We start from the raw sequence: 17,984 nt of genomic DNA on the forward strand, positions 1-17,984 counted from the left end.
CTTTGTCCTCAGCAGCCAGAACTGCTGCTCTGGTCTCAATTGCCACAGCCCCAGTCATCCAATTTCTTTCTGTCTGCTCCTGCCTTTTCAAACCAACCTACATCTGGGTCCTTGTCACCTTCACGGCACCCTTTAAATTCTTGCTTCTAGAAGCAGACCATATTTCCTTTTGTGCTTGAGCCTGAGGACAGAAGCAGAGCATGGAGTGCTCTGTGACCTGGCGAGGGGGCTGCACCTCTCCTGGAAGAACCCGTGGATGCCAAGTCCTTCTGGCCTTCCACCAGCTTTCAACCAGGTGGGGTCTCAACCAAGGAGGGGCCAATGCCTCCAGCACTGGCAGGGCCTCCAACCCCACCTGTTCAAACTTCCACTCCTTCATTTCTGGGGCTGATGGCTCCACTACATCCTTGCCCTGCCCCACAGCTCCTGGCAGCCTGCACTCCCATGCTGCTGCTTCTCCGGCTGCTCCTTCTCCGGCAGAGCACTTTGTAGTGATGCCATTTCAGTCAGCTTTCTGTTGGGGTGGACCCCCGTCCTCCACCACTTCACAGCACCACATGTCCACAGGGGACACTTGAGTGTCTCCCCGTCCATAGGTGCAGCCCACTGAACACTCCTTCCATGAGAGCAGCCTGTTCTTTTACCTGGTTGCCAATTGTCTTGCCAATGGGTTTCAGCCCCCTGCAAGTTCACTATGGATTCAATGAGACCAAAGAAATGACAGTAGGATGTTCTTGGGGTGAAAGGGTTATACCCAACTTTATTTCCAGATGGTAGGTCAGTCACTAAGATCCCATTCACTCAGAGCAAGTCTGCACTCAGCAAGCTGGTCTCTGCCTCTGGGCCCCTCTGTCCGCACAGCCTACTTCTAGGCCTCTCTGCACAGTCATCCCACACAGCCATCCTCCGGGCCTCTGTCCTCGCCACTGCCACCACTCCAGCCTCTGCTCTGCTCCTGCACACTTGCAGCTGTGCCACCATGTCACGCTCAGAGCACTGGACAGAGCTCTTTATATAGAGTCAACGCCATGTATTGCCCACAGGTGTGCAGTGAGCTAGTCAACCAGGGGCAGGTGAGAATCCTGGCCACAGGAACTCTCATTTCATCCACACCAATGAACCCTGTCAACTGTCGCCAATTGTCTTGCCAATGGGTTTCAGCCCTGGGCAAGTTAACTATGGATTCAATGACACCAAAGAAATGACACTAGAATGTTCTTGGGGTGAAAAGGTTTTACCCAACCTTATTTCCATGGTGGCAGGTCAATCACTAAAATCTCGTTCACTTAGAGCAAGTCTGCATGTAGCGAGCCGGTCTCTGCCACTGAGTCCTTGACGCTGCCACCACTCCTGCCTCTGCTCTCCTGCAGCCGTACCACCGTGTCACCCAGAGCACTGGGCAGAGCTCTTTATACAGAGTCAATAACAACATATTGCCCACAGCTGTGTAGTGAGCTAGCCAACCAGGGCCAGGTGAGAATCCTGGCCACAGGAACTTTCATTTTATCCACACTGACCCAGAGATTTTTTTTCTGGCCATCTCTGGGGCAGTTAATGGCTGTGACAGCCTGCCACAGGAACACCATTGAGGGCTCAGGGAATATTACCTGATCATTGGCATGGTCACCCCTTCTGTACCTATTCTCCTTGTCCAACTTCTCCAAAAAAGGCAGGCTCTGCCTTGGGGGCAGTCTGTAGAGATGAATCATGACAAAGTGGAGCTGCGGAGGGAATGAGAAAGGGGAGGGGCTGTAGGACACCAGGAGGCGGCTCCTCTGACCAAAGAAAAGCAACTGAGGATCAATTAGTTAAAATTTAACTCTGGCCTGTGCTTCCTAATTTCTTTATACTGATATGGAAATTTTCATTGGAAATTAATTTGGGGCTCATATTAGCCAGATAATTAATTTCTTTCTCTGCTTGTTTTTGTCAGCCTTCAAATTTGGGAAAAAGTGTCCAGTGGGGCAATAGTTTTTAAAAATTCCCCAGGTGATTTCAGTGAAGATTGGGAACAACTGGTCTAGGGAAAAGAGACTGAGCTTTGGAGTAAAGCAGACCAGGTATATGTTCTGGTTCTTCCATTCACCAGCTGTGTGACCCTAAGGAGACACGTAACCTCTCTGAGCCCTAGTTTCCTCCTTGGCAAAGGACACTACCAATACACTTTGAAGAGTTGTGATAAAAATTAAATGAGATGATAAGAACAAACAGTACTTGTTACTCAATAAACAGTTGTTACTAAAAAACTCATAGCAAATAAAACTAACCTATTATAATTCAAGGCCAAGTCAGCTAAGTGCTAAAAGTAATGCCCTAAGGGAGACAAGAGGAATTACTGCCAGTTCTGTTCAGGGAGGACCAAAGGTTTCACAGAAACGATGGCCACTGATCTGAGTTTTACTATATGAGCCAATGTGGCTTGGCAGAAAAGTGGACATCTGGGATAAAAAATAGGTTGGGGGGGTCAGCAAGGACACCCGTGTAGCAGGTGCACTGAGGAGCAGATAGGGTGTAGCGGGCAATGTGCCAGCAAGACCACGGAGGGCCTTGGACACCTCGGAGGAGTCTGAGCCTTTCTCTGAACACTGTGAGGAATCAGTGCTCTCTCTGAGGCAGAAACATACAATTTAACCTGTGTTTTAATCTTGACAGGAGAAGAGTTTGGAGACAAGGAAACCAGGCAAAGAGTAAAGCCAATTAATTGATCAAGGAGGGGGAACTAGGCCCTGAATTACCGAATGGACACAAAACCATGTGGCCCCCAGGCAGTGTGAGCTAATGATTAATTGTGGGAAGTCACTCTCCAGGGTGTCTATGAATGTGGCTGGTTGGTGGTGTCACTTACACAAGATGGGGATTTTTAGAGCAAAGGCACTGAGTTCAGCTTGAGACATGCCACGCTCGAAATGGGATGTCCTGTTGGCAGCTGGAAATGTAAGTCAGGAGCACGAGAAGATAGAGTGGAGTCCATGTGGGCGGGGACAGTGGCCAGCACACGGCTGATGCTGTGGGAGAGGATGAGATGGCCCTGGGAGAGAAGCAAAGCAGGGAGGCGCCCCAGGACCAAAAGGAAATGTAGTGTAGAACACTACATTTAGAGTGACAAAGGGAGACAGAGATCAGAGAGCTTCAGAGTCTGGAGAAATGAGTGAAGGCCACAGGAGGCCAAAGGAGGCACATGCTCGGGGCTGTGTGGTCAAACCGCAGTTAGCAATCGAGCAGTCATTATTTTCCACCAGAAAATCAGGTTCTGTTGGAACAGTTCGGAGGGTTGAAGAAGGATATGTGAAGAGATACCAGAGCCAGAGGGTTGAGTATAAAGAAGGGGATGGAAAGATGCTGAATGGCAGTAGCTTCAGGGAGAAACAAGATTGAACATGGGTTGGTTTCTGTAAAGACATTTGACCATTTAAGTCAACAAAAAAGGGACCCGTAAATGGAGACCCTAGAGAAAGAGAAGAGAAAGGGTCTGGGTGAAACCAAAGAGAAGGCTTAGAGGGGGAAAGTACAGGGAAAAAACAGGAGCCCAAGAGATAGTCTTCATTAAGGGAACATTAAGGCAATCCTTAGGAAAATTATAAGGAAATTCTAAGAAAAATTAAGAAAATTCTAGGTTTTGGCAATGAGGCAGTTACAAGGGGATGAGTCTGGTTTGGCTTTGGGTGGAGCAAATATCAAAACAGAATGAGATTATGACCAGGAAAGTATTTCCTAAGCTATATAATGTAAACCATTGTTTATACATTGTTTTAATTATTTCTGGAATGGATGGGGCAGGAACTGCAGGGCTGATCTGCTTGGCGTATGAATCAGCCATAGGGCCACTGAGGTTGCCCAGGATGGCAGCAAGGGAAGGACAGGGAAGGGAACTGTCTGTGTTGATTAGGGAACATGGAAGAGTGTCCAGATACCAATGGATGGTAGAAAAGAGGGTGCTGCATCTCTGGCCGGACATGGACCTCAAAGGACAGTTTGTTTGACACCGGTGTTGCAGAGACATCTGGGAAGCAGCCCTGTGGGGTGAGAGGAACACTGACTTCTCCCAGGACAGCAGTCTCCATTTGATAGATTTTGAAGCAATGCAGTCATCAAGAATGTTCAAGAAAGGCTCTTTTGGTGGCAACAAATAGAAATCCACTCAATCTAGCACAAAAAAGGGGCAGCTCTTTGTAAGAATATAGAGATCTGACAGAACCCCTCAACAGGAAGCAAAGTGCAGCTGGGCTTCAAATGGACTAACATTGGTTTCCAGAAAGATATTGGAGACCTAGGTAGGTACTCTCCATTTCTCACTCACGCTGATCGCCGCCTCTGCTTTTTCTTTGGTTCAACTTTCTCTTCCTCTTTCTTAGTCTCTCCCTTCACTTGTTTACATTTCACTCGGGACAACATGGCGCATGGCTCCAGCTCTTCACGACCTTCACTTCCCGCACCACGACTCTCCCTCTCTCTCCTTTAGTTCAGCGAAAGGAAGAAACTAAGCCCTCTGACCAGGCATGTCAGGGGCCTCTTGCTGGCCTCTGGATTAGTTGCTGTCTTGCCAATGGGTTTCAGCCCTGGGCAAGTTCACTCTTGATTTGGCAAGGCCAAAAATGACAATGGAACATTCTTGGAGTGAAAGCGTTTATACCCAACTTTATTCCCGCGGTGGGAGGTAGGTGCTAGAATCCCGTCCGCCTCAGGGCAAGTCCACATGCAGCATGTCCATCTCTGCCTCCAGGCCTCTCCACGCCCACAGCCGTCTCTGCCTGGCCTTGGCGCTGCCACCCCTCCAGCCTCCGCTCTCCTGCAGCTGTGCAGCCCGCAGAGCTCTTTATATAAAGTCGGTAATAATGTATTGTCTCCCCGTGTGCAGTGGGCAAACCGACCAGGTGAGAATCCTGGCCATGGGAACTTTTGGTTTCTCTACAGTTGCCTGAGGTCAGGTCAAGTCCACAGTGAAAAACACCAAAAGGGAGGTTGGCAGGGGACAGAGAGCCCAGGAGGGTGCTAGAAGTACCAGGATGGCAGGGCTGCATCTTGCGTTGTCCCAGCAGATCCGGGAGGCAGCAGTCGGGATACAGACGGAAGGACAGGGAAAGTGGGTGTGAGCGTGGTGGGGAATGCCAGCCCACGTGAGCCCCAGGCTCCGTTCACCGCCCGAGGGAACTACCTGGCATCCCAGCCCTGGCACACCCTGGCTGCTGAAGGTCCTTGAGCTGAGTGGACACGAGGATGGCTGGAGTAGTTAGGCCTTTCAGACACCCATTCTTAGAGGAGAAAGGATGCCTGTTACGTAAGCCCTTGCAACAGTCCTCAGCACTCAGATGCCTGCGACGTCAGTCCCAGGAGAGCTGCACGGAGGCGAAGCAGGCAGTCGGTTGTCCTCAGGGTGTGGGATGTTGAGTCCGCCATCCGTCCTCATCCTTGCTTGCGCTTGGGAATGACTCACACGTACTCAGATGTTTAGGCCCACTCAGGTTACCCACCCGGGAGTCCCCGAGCCAGTTTCTCCAAGCACAGCCAGTCGCCGGGCACGCCAGCTGCTCATGGGCGACCTTTCTAGAGCACCTGGCCTGCTGCGCTGCGCATGACTCCGCAGTCTGTGCTTCCAAACACCAGCACGGAGACCGCGGCGGAAATGCGGAGGCAGAGTTAGCAGAGGGAGGGAGTGGTGAACACACTGCCTGTGGAAGGAATGAGATAAGCAGCAGAGAAACTGTCACAACAAGAGTCTGGAAAACGTACAAGAGCAAACACGCTGGTTCCTGAAACACTGTCTGTTTTCCATTGAAAGGAAACCAGAGCTCCTTTCAGGGGCAAAGAAAGTACAAAATAAGCTTAGACTATCTTTGTTGAGCCAGAAGGCAAGGAAGAGATCAAAGAATCATGGAAACATATCAAAAAGACACGGAGCCAGACTGGGCTCCTTGGAACCAAATGTGATACAGCCTGAACATCAAAATGAATGATCATCATAACCTATTGAATATAATAGGAATTCATGAGTCCTTTCAGATACAAATAAACCCACTACTCAATTGAAAGTTGGTGAAAAATAGGATATTTACATATGGTCAAAGCCCTCCCCACAGAATACTTACTAATTACGAGGGGGAAGGGGAAGAGCCACGGGCGAATGGCGAATGCACCTTCCCCGCGGGATTGAATCCTCACTGCTGGCAACTGTGTGGATCGAGATCATCTGTTACCTAGGGCAAGGAGAAGACTCAGAACTACCCTGGGAGTGGTCCTGAGAAAGCCCCACATCTCGAGTCTGATCATGAGGAAGTATCAGACAAACCAAGCTGAAGGACATTCTACCAAATCACCGGCCCTCCATCTTCAAGAGAGTTGAGGGTTTAGATGCAAGGAAAGCCTGACAATCCCTTTGATAGTGAAGGAAACCGAAGGGCCGTGGCATTGCCTGTGTGATTCCGAAGCAGGTCCTGGAGGACCCTGAATGAGCTCGCCGGGGTGCCCAGGTGCTGCTGGGCTGGGTCGCTGTCAGCTTTCTGGCTTGGAGATTCGCACTGGCTGTATCGAGGAATATCCTTATTTGTAGGGAATGCACCCCGAAGTATTTGGGAATGATGAGCATCATGTCAGCAACTAAATCTCATAAAAGGGCTTTTGGATTACATTTCCAACTTTCTGTAAATTTTTGTTTCAAATGCTTAAAGAAAACATAAAATATAAAAAGATCAGTTTCTATGTTTAAAAAAAAATGGAGCTTTGTTTTAGGGTATGTCATGGGCTCAGTGGGAGACCTCAACAAAGTATATCCACATCCCAGAACCTGTAAATGTGACCTATTTGTAAAAAGGGTCTTTGCAGATGAGATGAAGTTTTGGATCTCAAGATGAGAGCATCCGGGACCATCTGAGTGATCCCTGAACGCAGTGAGGAATGTCCTTATTAGACACACACCCAGGAGAGGCACACGGAAAGGAGGCCTAGACACACACCCAGGAGAGGCACATGGAAAGGAGGCCGTGGGAAGACAGAGACACTGTGGGTGAGGCAGCAACAAGCCCAGGACCGCCCGGAGCCCAGGGAAAGGGAAGAGGCAAAGCAGGCTTCTCTCCAGCACCTCCCGGGGGAGCAGGGCCCCGCCGACACCCTCATTTCAGACTTCTGGACTACAGAACCAGAGAGAACACATTTCTGTTGTTTTAAGCCATCCAGTTTGTGGTAATTTGTTATGGCAGCCCTAGAAAACTAATACAAAGTACTTTTTTTCCTTTCATTTTGTTGGAAATAGAAAATGAGGTAAAGATTGGAAACAAGATGTGCTTTGGACGTGCTTACCAATTTAGGCTGTTTCCAGAAAGGGGACATGCACTCTCTCTATGGGGCATGTTGCACTCCTGAGAAAAATGACTTTTCTAGGTCACACCACCACCAAATACTGCATCTTACCTTCCCCATTGAACTTTCGGTGCCATATTCGAGGGTTGTGGGATTCTTTCCAGAGCACTGCTTCTCAACCATAAGTGGTTTTGGCCCCCAGGGAACATTTGACAGTTTCTGAACACATTTTTGGTTGTCATAACTGTGGGATGGGGGTTGCCACTGGCGTCTAGTGGGCACAGGCTGGGGTTGCTAGTGAATATTCTATAATGCACTGGACAATCCCTCACCACAAAGAATTATCCCACCTAAAGGTCAATAGTGAAGAGGTTGAGAAACACTGTTACAAGGCAGCAGCTTCTTTTTTTGTTCTACAAAGAACATTCAGACTTCTCGGTAGGGTAGAAACAGCAGGAAGAGGGGGCCTTTCCACAAGCCCTTCTGGACTAATTTTTTTCAGTGTGGTAAGAAAAGATAACATAATATCTATCCTTTTGACAAAATTTTCAGTGAACAGTATTGTTAATTATAAGCACACTGTATACAACAGATCTCTAGAATTTATTCATCTTGAGTAAATGAAACTTTATACTTTTTGAACAGCAGCTCCCCGTTTCCCCTCCCCTACCTGCTGACAACCACCTTTCTCCTGTCTGCTTCTGAGTTTGACTTCTTCAGATACTTCCTATAATGGAATCATGCCGTGACCAGCTTATTTTACTTGGCATAATATCCCCGGTTTATCCATATTGTCACATAAGACAGGATTTCTTTCTTTTTTAAGGCTGAATATTTTTCCATTGTATACTTAGACCTCATTTTTTAAATCTATCCATCCATTGACAGGCATTTAAGTTGTTTCTACCTCTAGGCTAGTATGAATTATGCTACAATAAACATGAGCGTGCAGATATCTCAAGATTCTGATTCAATTCTTTTGGATAAATACCCAGCAGTGAGATTGCTGCGTTTTATGGTAGTATTATTTTTTGAGGAACCTCCATACTGTTTTACTTTTGCACCAACAGCACAGAAAAGTTCCAATATCTCTACATCCTTGCCAACACTTACGTTTTTAAAAATATAACAGTTATCCTGATGTGTAAAATGGTAACTCTTAGTGGGGTTTTTGTTTTATTTTTTGTTTCATTGGTTTTGAATTGCATTTCCCTGATGATTATAGATGTTGAACATCTTTTCATATACCTTTGGCTATTCATGTCTTCTTTAGAGAAGTATCTATTCTAGTCCTTTATCCAATTTAAAATCAATTATTTGTTTTTCTTGCTTTGAGTTGTATGAATTCCTTATATTATTTTGGATATTAATACCTTTCATTATATAGTTATATATATAAATATTTATCCCATTCCATATGTTGTCTGATCACTTTGTTGTTTCCTTTGCAGAGCAGAAGCTTTTCAGTTTACCCACCTGTCTATTTTTGCTTTTGTTGCTTATTGTTTTGATATCTTATTCAAGAAATCATTGCCAAGATGAATGTCATGAACCTTTCCCCCTGTTTTCTTCTCGGTGTTGCACAGTTTCAACTCTTACTGTTAAATCTTTAATCAATCTTGAGTTGATTACTGTATATGGTATAAGGTAAGGGTCCAATTTCACTCTTTTGCCTGTGAATATATCCAATTTTTCCAACACAATTTATTGAAAGAACTATCCTTTCCCTGTTGTGCAGTCTTAGCATCCTAAGGAAGGTCAGGTGACTCTATGTGCATGGGTTGATTTCTGGGCTTGTTTTTCAGCCCATTTGGTCTGCATGTCTGTCTTTTTGCTAGTACTATACTGTTTCAATTTCTATAGCTCTATGATATATTTTGATATCAGGAAGAGTTGTGTTTCCAGCTTTGTTCTTCTTTCTCAAGATTGTTTGGCTGTTTGGGGTCTTTTGTGGTTCCATGTTAATTTTAGGATTTTTTTTCTGTAAAATAGAAAATGTCATTGGAATTTTGATAGGGATTACACTGAATCTATTTATCACTTTGGGATGTACATTTAAATAACATTAAATCTTCTAGTTCATGAGCATGGGATGTGTTCCTTTTTATCTGTGTGTTTCTTAATTTTTTTCACTAATGTTTTAAAGTTTGCAGTCACAGGTCTTTAATCACCTTGGTTAAGTTTATTCCTAAATATTTTATTTTTTGGTAAATGGGATTATTTCCTTAATTTCTCTTCTGGATTGTTCATTGTTAGCCTTCCAGACTACTTATATGTCTTCCAGTTCCAGGAGTCTGTGGTTTACATTAGGATGTGGGCTATGGATGAGTGTGGGAAACAAGCAGAGGATCTAGGATTTCTCAGGAGTCCAAGCCTCACACCATTCTATAGGTTAGACTCTCTCTTCACCATTCACACAAGGAGAGGATTCTCAGGTGAGTACTGTAATTGGCTCTGAACACATCTGATGAAATATCTCATTTCCGACTACCAAACTACATTGTACAAAGGGAAGGGTGTCAGTCCCTCACCCATGACTTCTGGGAGCTTAAGCTCTTACATAATAGAGCTTGGGAGGAAAACACTTCTAAAACTAACCACCCCTCTCTCCCTCCCTCCTTCCTCCTTCCTTTTGCTCAGCATTTATTGACCACAAGCAATGCAAACACTGTGCTAAACAGTAGGAATATAAAGATAAGTAAATTAATAATCTGATAGAATAGAGAGAGATACTAAAATATGAAGTTTTGTGTGCTGTCATAATGGTAAAAACAGAGGGAGCAATTTTGAAAAAGCTTCATATACATGACAGGGCAAGTCAAATCAGGATTCTGATATTTCATAAGAGAGACAGAGACAATAACCTGGAGAGTAAAGCAAATATCTCAAAGCTTGGTCCAGTTCCTCTTAGTGGCAGATAATAGGCTATGGGATGCGTGGAGCTACTAATATTTTTAAATCCAGTGTACTTTTTAAATATCTGATGAGATTTTTCCAAACTGATAGATCTAGAGATGTTTTTAAAGGCAAATATACATATGAATCCTGAAAATCTACATGTATGAAAACATTTCTTACTGAGTCTCAAATGGACTTGTCAGTCTTGCTGTGGATGCTGTCAGGCCCCTTGGGTTTGGGCTGTCAGTGGAAAGAATCACAGTGGAGCAAGACAGAAATTAGGTCCTGGGGCAGCTGTCATGACTCACATTCTCTGTACCTATTTGGATTACAAAGGAAAAGCATGTGGATTACCTGAATGATCCTTTTAAGACATGTCTTTGGTTGTGGTGACCAGTAATCAGTGGGCAATCTCAAATGACACTTGATTAAGACACCTACTTGTCTATAGCTTGGCTATTTTTAGTCTCTAACCTTTTCTGGAATCCAACACCCTGTGAAAATATGGGTAAGGATGCTCAGAGGAGTTGAGGAGAAAGGGGCCCTTTGCAGTCCTTGCATATAAAATCGCAATAGCTGTGCCATTTGGAGATAGCTGATACCCCTCCTGGTGACAGCTGCAGGCACACTAGAGCTGAGCCAGGGACTGCTCAGCTAATTGAAGTCCCTGGTCGGTTCTTTTGCCCTCAAGAACCTTCCTGATAAATAGCTCTTGACCAGCTCCTTATATGGCTACAGACAGCCCCAAGAGGACGAGATGTATTTTGGACACACTCTGATCCTCATTTTTCAAGGGTCTCAGGACCTTGCCTCTGCAGCCAATGGAGATGGCAGCAGGCTCCAGGGGTTTTCGTGCTCTAGTCTTGAGGTGGTCACTTTTCCTCTGAAGATGCCTCCTTATTCTGAAGAAGAAAGGTGCCTGGCTCTTGCCATACTGTTGGACAATGGCTAGATAGTTTGAAAGAAGGCACGTGGAGAAATCAGAACTGGCAATGTTGCATAGGAAAAAAGTGGCTCTTGACTTGTTTACCTTTTGAGAGCATTTGGGGGCCCACTGAGAATAATTTCATAAACCTCTGGGTATGACATGCTGGCTGTCCAATTTTGTTTGTTTACTACTCTGAAGAGCCACACCAGAGGGGAGAGTTGCTGGTGTGCCAGGCATCATGTCCCACGAGAGAGCCCCACCACAGGGACTGCCCGTGAGGACTTCTTCCCCAGAGGACTGTGACCCTTGTCAGAGGCCACAAGCACGAGCACACTGGGTTCTGGCTCAGTGCTGGAGCCCAATGCATAGTATATACTGAATGAGTGAATGAAGCAAAGAAAGAAGCTGGTGGCTCTTGAGAGCTTTGTGTTTGGATCTTGAATTGAAAAGAAATAAAAATATGTTGTCATTGTGAATCTCACTGAAATGACTAAAAAGATCACATCCCGTCAGGTCCCTAAAACTGTCTATTAATGATGCTACAAGTGCTTGAGAACCTGCTAGCCATAGAAACAAAAACCTGACGGCTGAAGAGGACAGAAACTCACTTTGCTGTTCATGTTGCAGAAGCAAAGATGTTGTGACTTGTCTGTGCTCTTGATGGATTGTGGCACCTCCATCTCCTACCTCCTCTAATCAGTGCAGCCACTCATACGCCACCAAAGGCACCAATCACTCTGTCCCAAATAGCTGCCCTGTTCTAGCTTCCCTTCTAGAAAGTCTGAAAGAAAAATGCTTTCCATCTTCCCCAGGTAGACTTTTCTTACTGCAGGGCACATCTTCCCTGATGAGTGGAGGGGAGAAGAAAAGTTCCAGGAAAAACCAGAAGCCAGGACTGAACAGACAACTCTCGCAGGCTCCACTCCTGGCAGCCCATATTTAATGTGGGACTGTAACTGTGGAGTGAGAGCTATTCATAAATGTATACCCATGGGTGTAACGAGCTATAATATATGAACTGACTTTGGAGTAACATGTAATATGCTTAACATAACACTGCAACCAGGGGAACCATTTTTTAAGAATAAAACAACGAGGGAGAATAAATATCATTAATATAGAATGAGTGACATGGGAGTCAGGGGATTTTCTCACTCTGACATCAGATTCTAACTGCAGAGGGACCATCTTAGTTGTCATTAACCAGCTTAAAAAATATATAAAATATAATTTGTTAGATAGAAGATCCATAGGCTTTGAGGTTGGTGAAAAACCCCACTTGGTGGGGCCCCAGGAGAGTGATAGTTACTGACTAGCCAACATGGCCAAAACTCCAGCTCTTACTAGGCTCTCTCAGGTACCACCACTGGGTTTTTCTTCGATGACTAGAGAGAAAACAGAACACTTGAATTATGACTGCTGCCCAATCCTTAATTTAGCCACTTTGTTCAGCCGCGTTGGTATCCAGGGACAGTTAAAAGGCCCTGGGACCCCCCTGCAGGCCCACAGCCAGCACTCATGGCCGGCACCAAGGCAGACTCAGGAGGGGACACATGCCCCGGGAGGGAAGCGCAGCGGCAGTTCATGGCCGCCTGTGGCCTGGGTCCCCTCTGAATCCAATCGCAGGTCCCTTCTGGTCGGGATGGACAAGATGCTCAGAAGGACCATAAGCCTCATTCATGGGATCCTCCTTTTGATCTGGCATTGGTCTTGTCCAGTGTTTTCCAGAATAAATGTTGTGAGATGTTAATAAGCATTCTTTATAAAAGGAGAGTGTACCTTATGATCTCATGAGAAGCAGCTCTGGGTTGAACAGATTTCTTTATTATGGGGCTTCCCAGGACTTGTGACACTGTGAATTTTCAAGAGAATAGTAAAGATTGTAATGTATTTCAAAGAAGCATTTCACTGGACCAACAGTTTTGAGAAACCATTGTAATTTTTTATGCTTATATTATCTAATCTAGGAACATTTGTTCTCTGTCTCCAATCATAACACACATGGCTGGAATAGAAAGAAAAGTGTGAAGCCCACCTTGCCTTTGGTGACCTCCTGGAGCTCTGCATCTTTCTGGGGTGTTGGAGAGGCAGTGTCCCCTGGTGTACTTTGCCATACGCCAAGAGTGTGGGGGCAGGGAGTTAGAGGCAGGCAAGCAAGCATCCCGTGGCCACGATCCAGAGGCCAGTGCCCAGGTGCCCACGGGTTCAAACCCAGCTTCCTGACTCGGGAGCTGCTCAGTGGTGACAACATTAGTACCCACTGTGCAGAGTGGTTTGGAGAACTGAAGCACATCAAGGTCATGCACTCAGCATGGTACCTGGGGCACGATAAACATGAACAATGACCATTTGGGGGAACATGACATAAAAAAAAATAATATGTCCCAAATAAAATGATAATTTAACAAAGTTTTCACAAAAGCTCCTCATTAAGCTGCTGATCCTAGAGTGGAATAAATTTTATTTCATTTTAATTATTCTTTTCCTGGACTTCTCTATAAAAAGATGTTCACTTCAGGTTTAAGACCATCCTCTCCTCTACCCTGTCTGTTCTACCTGCCTGCCAACATTTACTGAGATTTTATATTCTAGAATATAGAATATCTAGTTCTAGGCATGAGGGGTTGAAGAGGAATGGTATAATGTGGAACTTGAATTCCTATTGTCCAGTGGGCAAGACAGACAAGTAAATATACAAATGAAAATATGAGAAAGGTTGCAATTTAAGGTGCAATTGGGAAAACATGAAGATTTTGTCCAGGGCACACAGTAGGTCCTCAGTAAGTGTGGACTGCATAAAGGAATGAGTGAACAAATGCATCTAATTTATATTGGATGTGAAGGAGGTTCTCTTGGATGTAAGTGGCCAAGTGTCTTTGAGATGTTAATCCATATTTCCTGCCTGCATTCTCCTTTTTGTCATTTCAAGCAGAAGTCCAGATTTTGTAGTTCTTTGCCCCAGAAAACAATCATGGAGGCCACCTGAAAAAGCCTGTGTTTGGGACTCCCACTGCAGAGAGTGTCCCGAGTGTCCCGGAGTGAGAGCTGAGCGGAATCAAAGGGTGTTCTGTGGGCTCACAATAGCACGCAGACCTCAGACAGGGTGGCAGGGAGACACACACAGAGCCTGGCAAGCCTGGGGCCCCAGGTTCTGAGCCCACGTGTGCCACAGAGGCAAAGACATCAGGGACACTACTGCAGGCTTGGATAACGATGCTGTCAGAGGCAGCCAGGACATGGGCCTTCAGAATGCAGGTTTGCGGGATGGGAACTCAGAAAAGGAAGGAGGTGGTTAAAAAAAGCTTTCTAAAAAAATTATATTCTTTGCATGCCCTCTAAAATTGTAACCTACTGTCCCCTTCCTGGACAAGCACACACCAGCTTGAGTTTTACTTCCCTTTTGATGATGGACAGTAGTGGTTCTCGATTCCAAAGGTTTTCTTCCTAAGGTTGGTCACACCCAAGCTTCACAGCTGAGGACACAAAGGACTGTGAAATTGACTTGGGCTGGACATAACAGGGGACAAGCTGGAGAAAAAGGGGAAGAGATCTTGCTTCCTTTCTGCCCTCTTTGCTCCTGCTAGAGAATTATACATATTACTCTGAAGGAGAGACAGAGATTACCTGAAGGTCGTCTGTCCCCTGGGGTCCGGTAGCTCCCCAGAGCATTCTAGTAGAGGGCCAGTCCACCTCTGCTTGGACATTTCCACTTCAGTCAATCCCTGTCTGTTTGGCCTCAGCCATCCTTGACCCTCAAAAGCCAGAACAGCAAGATTAGTTCCTCAAGCCCCTACCCCATCTACCCGACCCTACTTTGAAATGCTAATTCCTAGTACAGCCCAAGCTGTCACTACCGTAGAGCAGAAGCCAAATGTGTGATGTGAAGTCTTAAAAGTATCCCTTCTCCCTCATTTTCAATACTTAGTCAGGGGTAGTGTTGATCTGAGTCTGGCTCAGCACACAGCTGTGTTTCAGCTTGGTCAAGTGCACAGTCATGGGGCAAGAAGAACAATATGAACCAGTGAAAGGCACATAAATGTTTTTTAAACATTTTAACATTTCCCCAGAGAGTTTCACATTGAAGAAAGATGTAATTTTAAAACAATGATGGAAAGAGGGATCAGAAGTTTACTTAGAAGTAGTCTGTGGTTGTGCAGTACCAGAGTTTACTGTATCTGGGGCAGGTAGTTGAACATTTTTGAGGTTTTCATTAGCTATTGCAGAATAACATTACAAATAAATTCCTTGAAGGCAATAAAGGAGAAAAAATTATTAGAAAATGCCCCAAAGTGATCACTCATGTATAAGAAGAAACCTAAACAGAAATTTCTAGAAAAGAATGGAGAACACTTCATAGCAAAAATCTATGGGATAAGAAAGCTACACATAGAGAAAAACTTATAGCTTTAAATACCTCCTTCTTAACAGAAATAAAAATGGACCAAATACTCATCTACAGAAACTAGAAAAATTATAATTCTTATAAAAAAGAGGAACAAGGAACAACAAATATAATAGCTGAAAATAAAATATAAAGCATAAAGTATGGTTGAATGCATCAGGAAATCCAAAACTTGCTTCTTTGAAAGAATAAGTTATGTAAAGTTTGTGAGGCCAATTAAAAGGGAAATGGAGAAAGAGTAAAAATGTACAAAATTAGGAATGAGAATAGAGAAATAACCACAAATCTACAGAATCTTTAATTTGCAAGAGAGAATAAGTATGTAATATAAATAACCTATCTATATAACTCTGTGTGGTAACACATTTGAATGCCTAGAGAAATGGTAATTTCCTAGAAAAATATATTATCAACTAAACAGAAGACATGGAATATTTGCATAGACAGAGTCACCAGTGCAGATATTAAAAAGGTGATCAAAGATCTACCATTAACAAAGCACTAAAATGAGATGGTTTATGTCTGAATTTTATCTAACCTTTGAAGTGCAAGTAATGTCAGTGTTTAACTAATCCAGGTCATATAAAAATATGGATCCCCAGTTCATTTTATAAGGGCAGAATGACTTTGATACTAAATACTGATAAAAGAAGTTTTTTTAAAAAACCCTACAGATCAGTCCCATTTGGTCATATTATATACTTTCCTGTATACATTACCAGATTCCACTTGCTAATATTTAATTTAGCATGTTTGCATTTGTGTTCCAACAAACACATATAAATTGAGGCTAAGGGCATTTATTTTCCTGCTAGGAGGAAGGGTATTCATAGAGGGAAGCCCATCAGAATGGATTTTGATGTCCCCTCATTCAGAAATTAAGAAGGCCTGAATGGCTGTCCTCAAGGGCAGCAAAACAAGGCAGGAGCTGGAAAGACAGCAACCTTCCCAACAACCAGGCCAGGGGGAGAGTCAGAATGGCAAGAGTGCAACACGATCACTCTCAGGAGTTAAGAGCAGAGTCACCGCAGAGAGAGGCAGGAGAAAAGGAGCACTGGGGTCACAGCCTCTGCCTGAGGAATGACTCTGGGTTACAAGGTGAGGGGTCTGTTAAGTTGGCACAAGTTCAGAAAAGGTGTCCCCCTCCTTCTCAAGTGGCTGGCCCTCTCCTGGGCCATGGGCCCATTCCTCCGGCAAGCTCTGTCACACCCCCATGTCTGAATGTCACCCTCTTCTCCATCTTCCTCTCCCCCATTTACTTCCTCTCCCCCTTCAAGTCTAGCTTCTCTCCCTCCATGAAACTGCTCTAAAGCCCTCATTATTGAATTCACAAGTGCTTTTAAACCTTCGTGTTCCATCTCCTTACTGCATCTCCTGCAACCAGGGTTTCTAACAACTTGTGCTGGGCCATCTCCACTGGCCACTGCCTACGGGCTCTGGAACCTTTCACTGGAGGCCTGTCACAACCTGGAGTCCCGACTGGGAAGGGCCAACATCCCTTTGGACTTTGGTTTCCCCATCTATTAAATCCAGTAATTGTATTAGATAATTGCTACTTTTTCTTGCAGCTCAAAATTACAATTCTAAGCCTTCCCTGGTCTTTCTCTGCTCTTGGATGCAGTTGGACCAGGAGCCGGCAGAAGTCCAACAGGAAGCAGCTATGGCAGTGGTGCTTTGCCTGCATGCTGCCTATTGGAACACTCATGGGGAAAGACTCAGGATTCTACATAAAAGGGAAAACAAGCTATGTAAAGGATAGTCCTTTTCTTTGAAGCACTGGATTGAGATTTTTTAAATAGAGGTACTTTTCACTTGTGATAGAGGATTCAAGGTTATTTATTTTTCTTCTTTTGCTTTAATAAAGCCAGATGCTCGACAGGTGTGAATCATGTGGAAAGCTATCAAAGATGGTGAAGACAGATGACCACTTTAGGTCAGATAACGAAAATACTCAAAGAACACTCACATTCAAGCATCAAGAATGCAAACATGATAAAAAAAAAAGTACCCTTATAAGAAAATATTTTAAATATGGCAATATTGAAAAGTGGTCAGATCCTACAACAGACTGTTGGGTCTGTAGCTTCTTAAAAGTTTTCTTCTCACAACAAATTTTCAGAAAGCAAAACCAAAATGATTCCTAGAACTGCAGTGTTGAGTTCTATTCAATGAGTAGAGTCTCTGAACTGGAACAATCTGCTATGACACACAAGTGTCATTTCATTTGTCCATCCTGTCATTCATTGTGGAAGCTGTTTTAGGGTATCTGGTCTATGAGGACACACGGTTTGAGGCTGATAAAGACGATATTTTTGCGCCAAAGAGATTCCATTTCCCAAGCAAATAACTGCAGGACTTCTAAGGGCCAACTGAGATGAGTTCCATCAGCAAAGAAAACCATCCTGTGGCATTCAGCAGGTCTGGGTCCTTAGTAAATTAAATGTAAACCCACATTTTAGGGTTGGA

Source organism: Manis javanica, chromosome 6 (genome assembly GCF_040802235.1).
Source record: "Manis javanica isolate MJ-LG chromosome 6, MJ_LKY, whole genome shotgun sequence".
Classification (NCBI taxonomy): domain Eukaryota; kingdom Metazoa; phylum Chordata; class Mammalia; order Pholidota; family Manidae; genus Manis; species Manis javanica.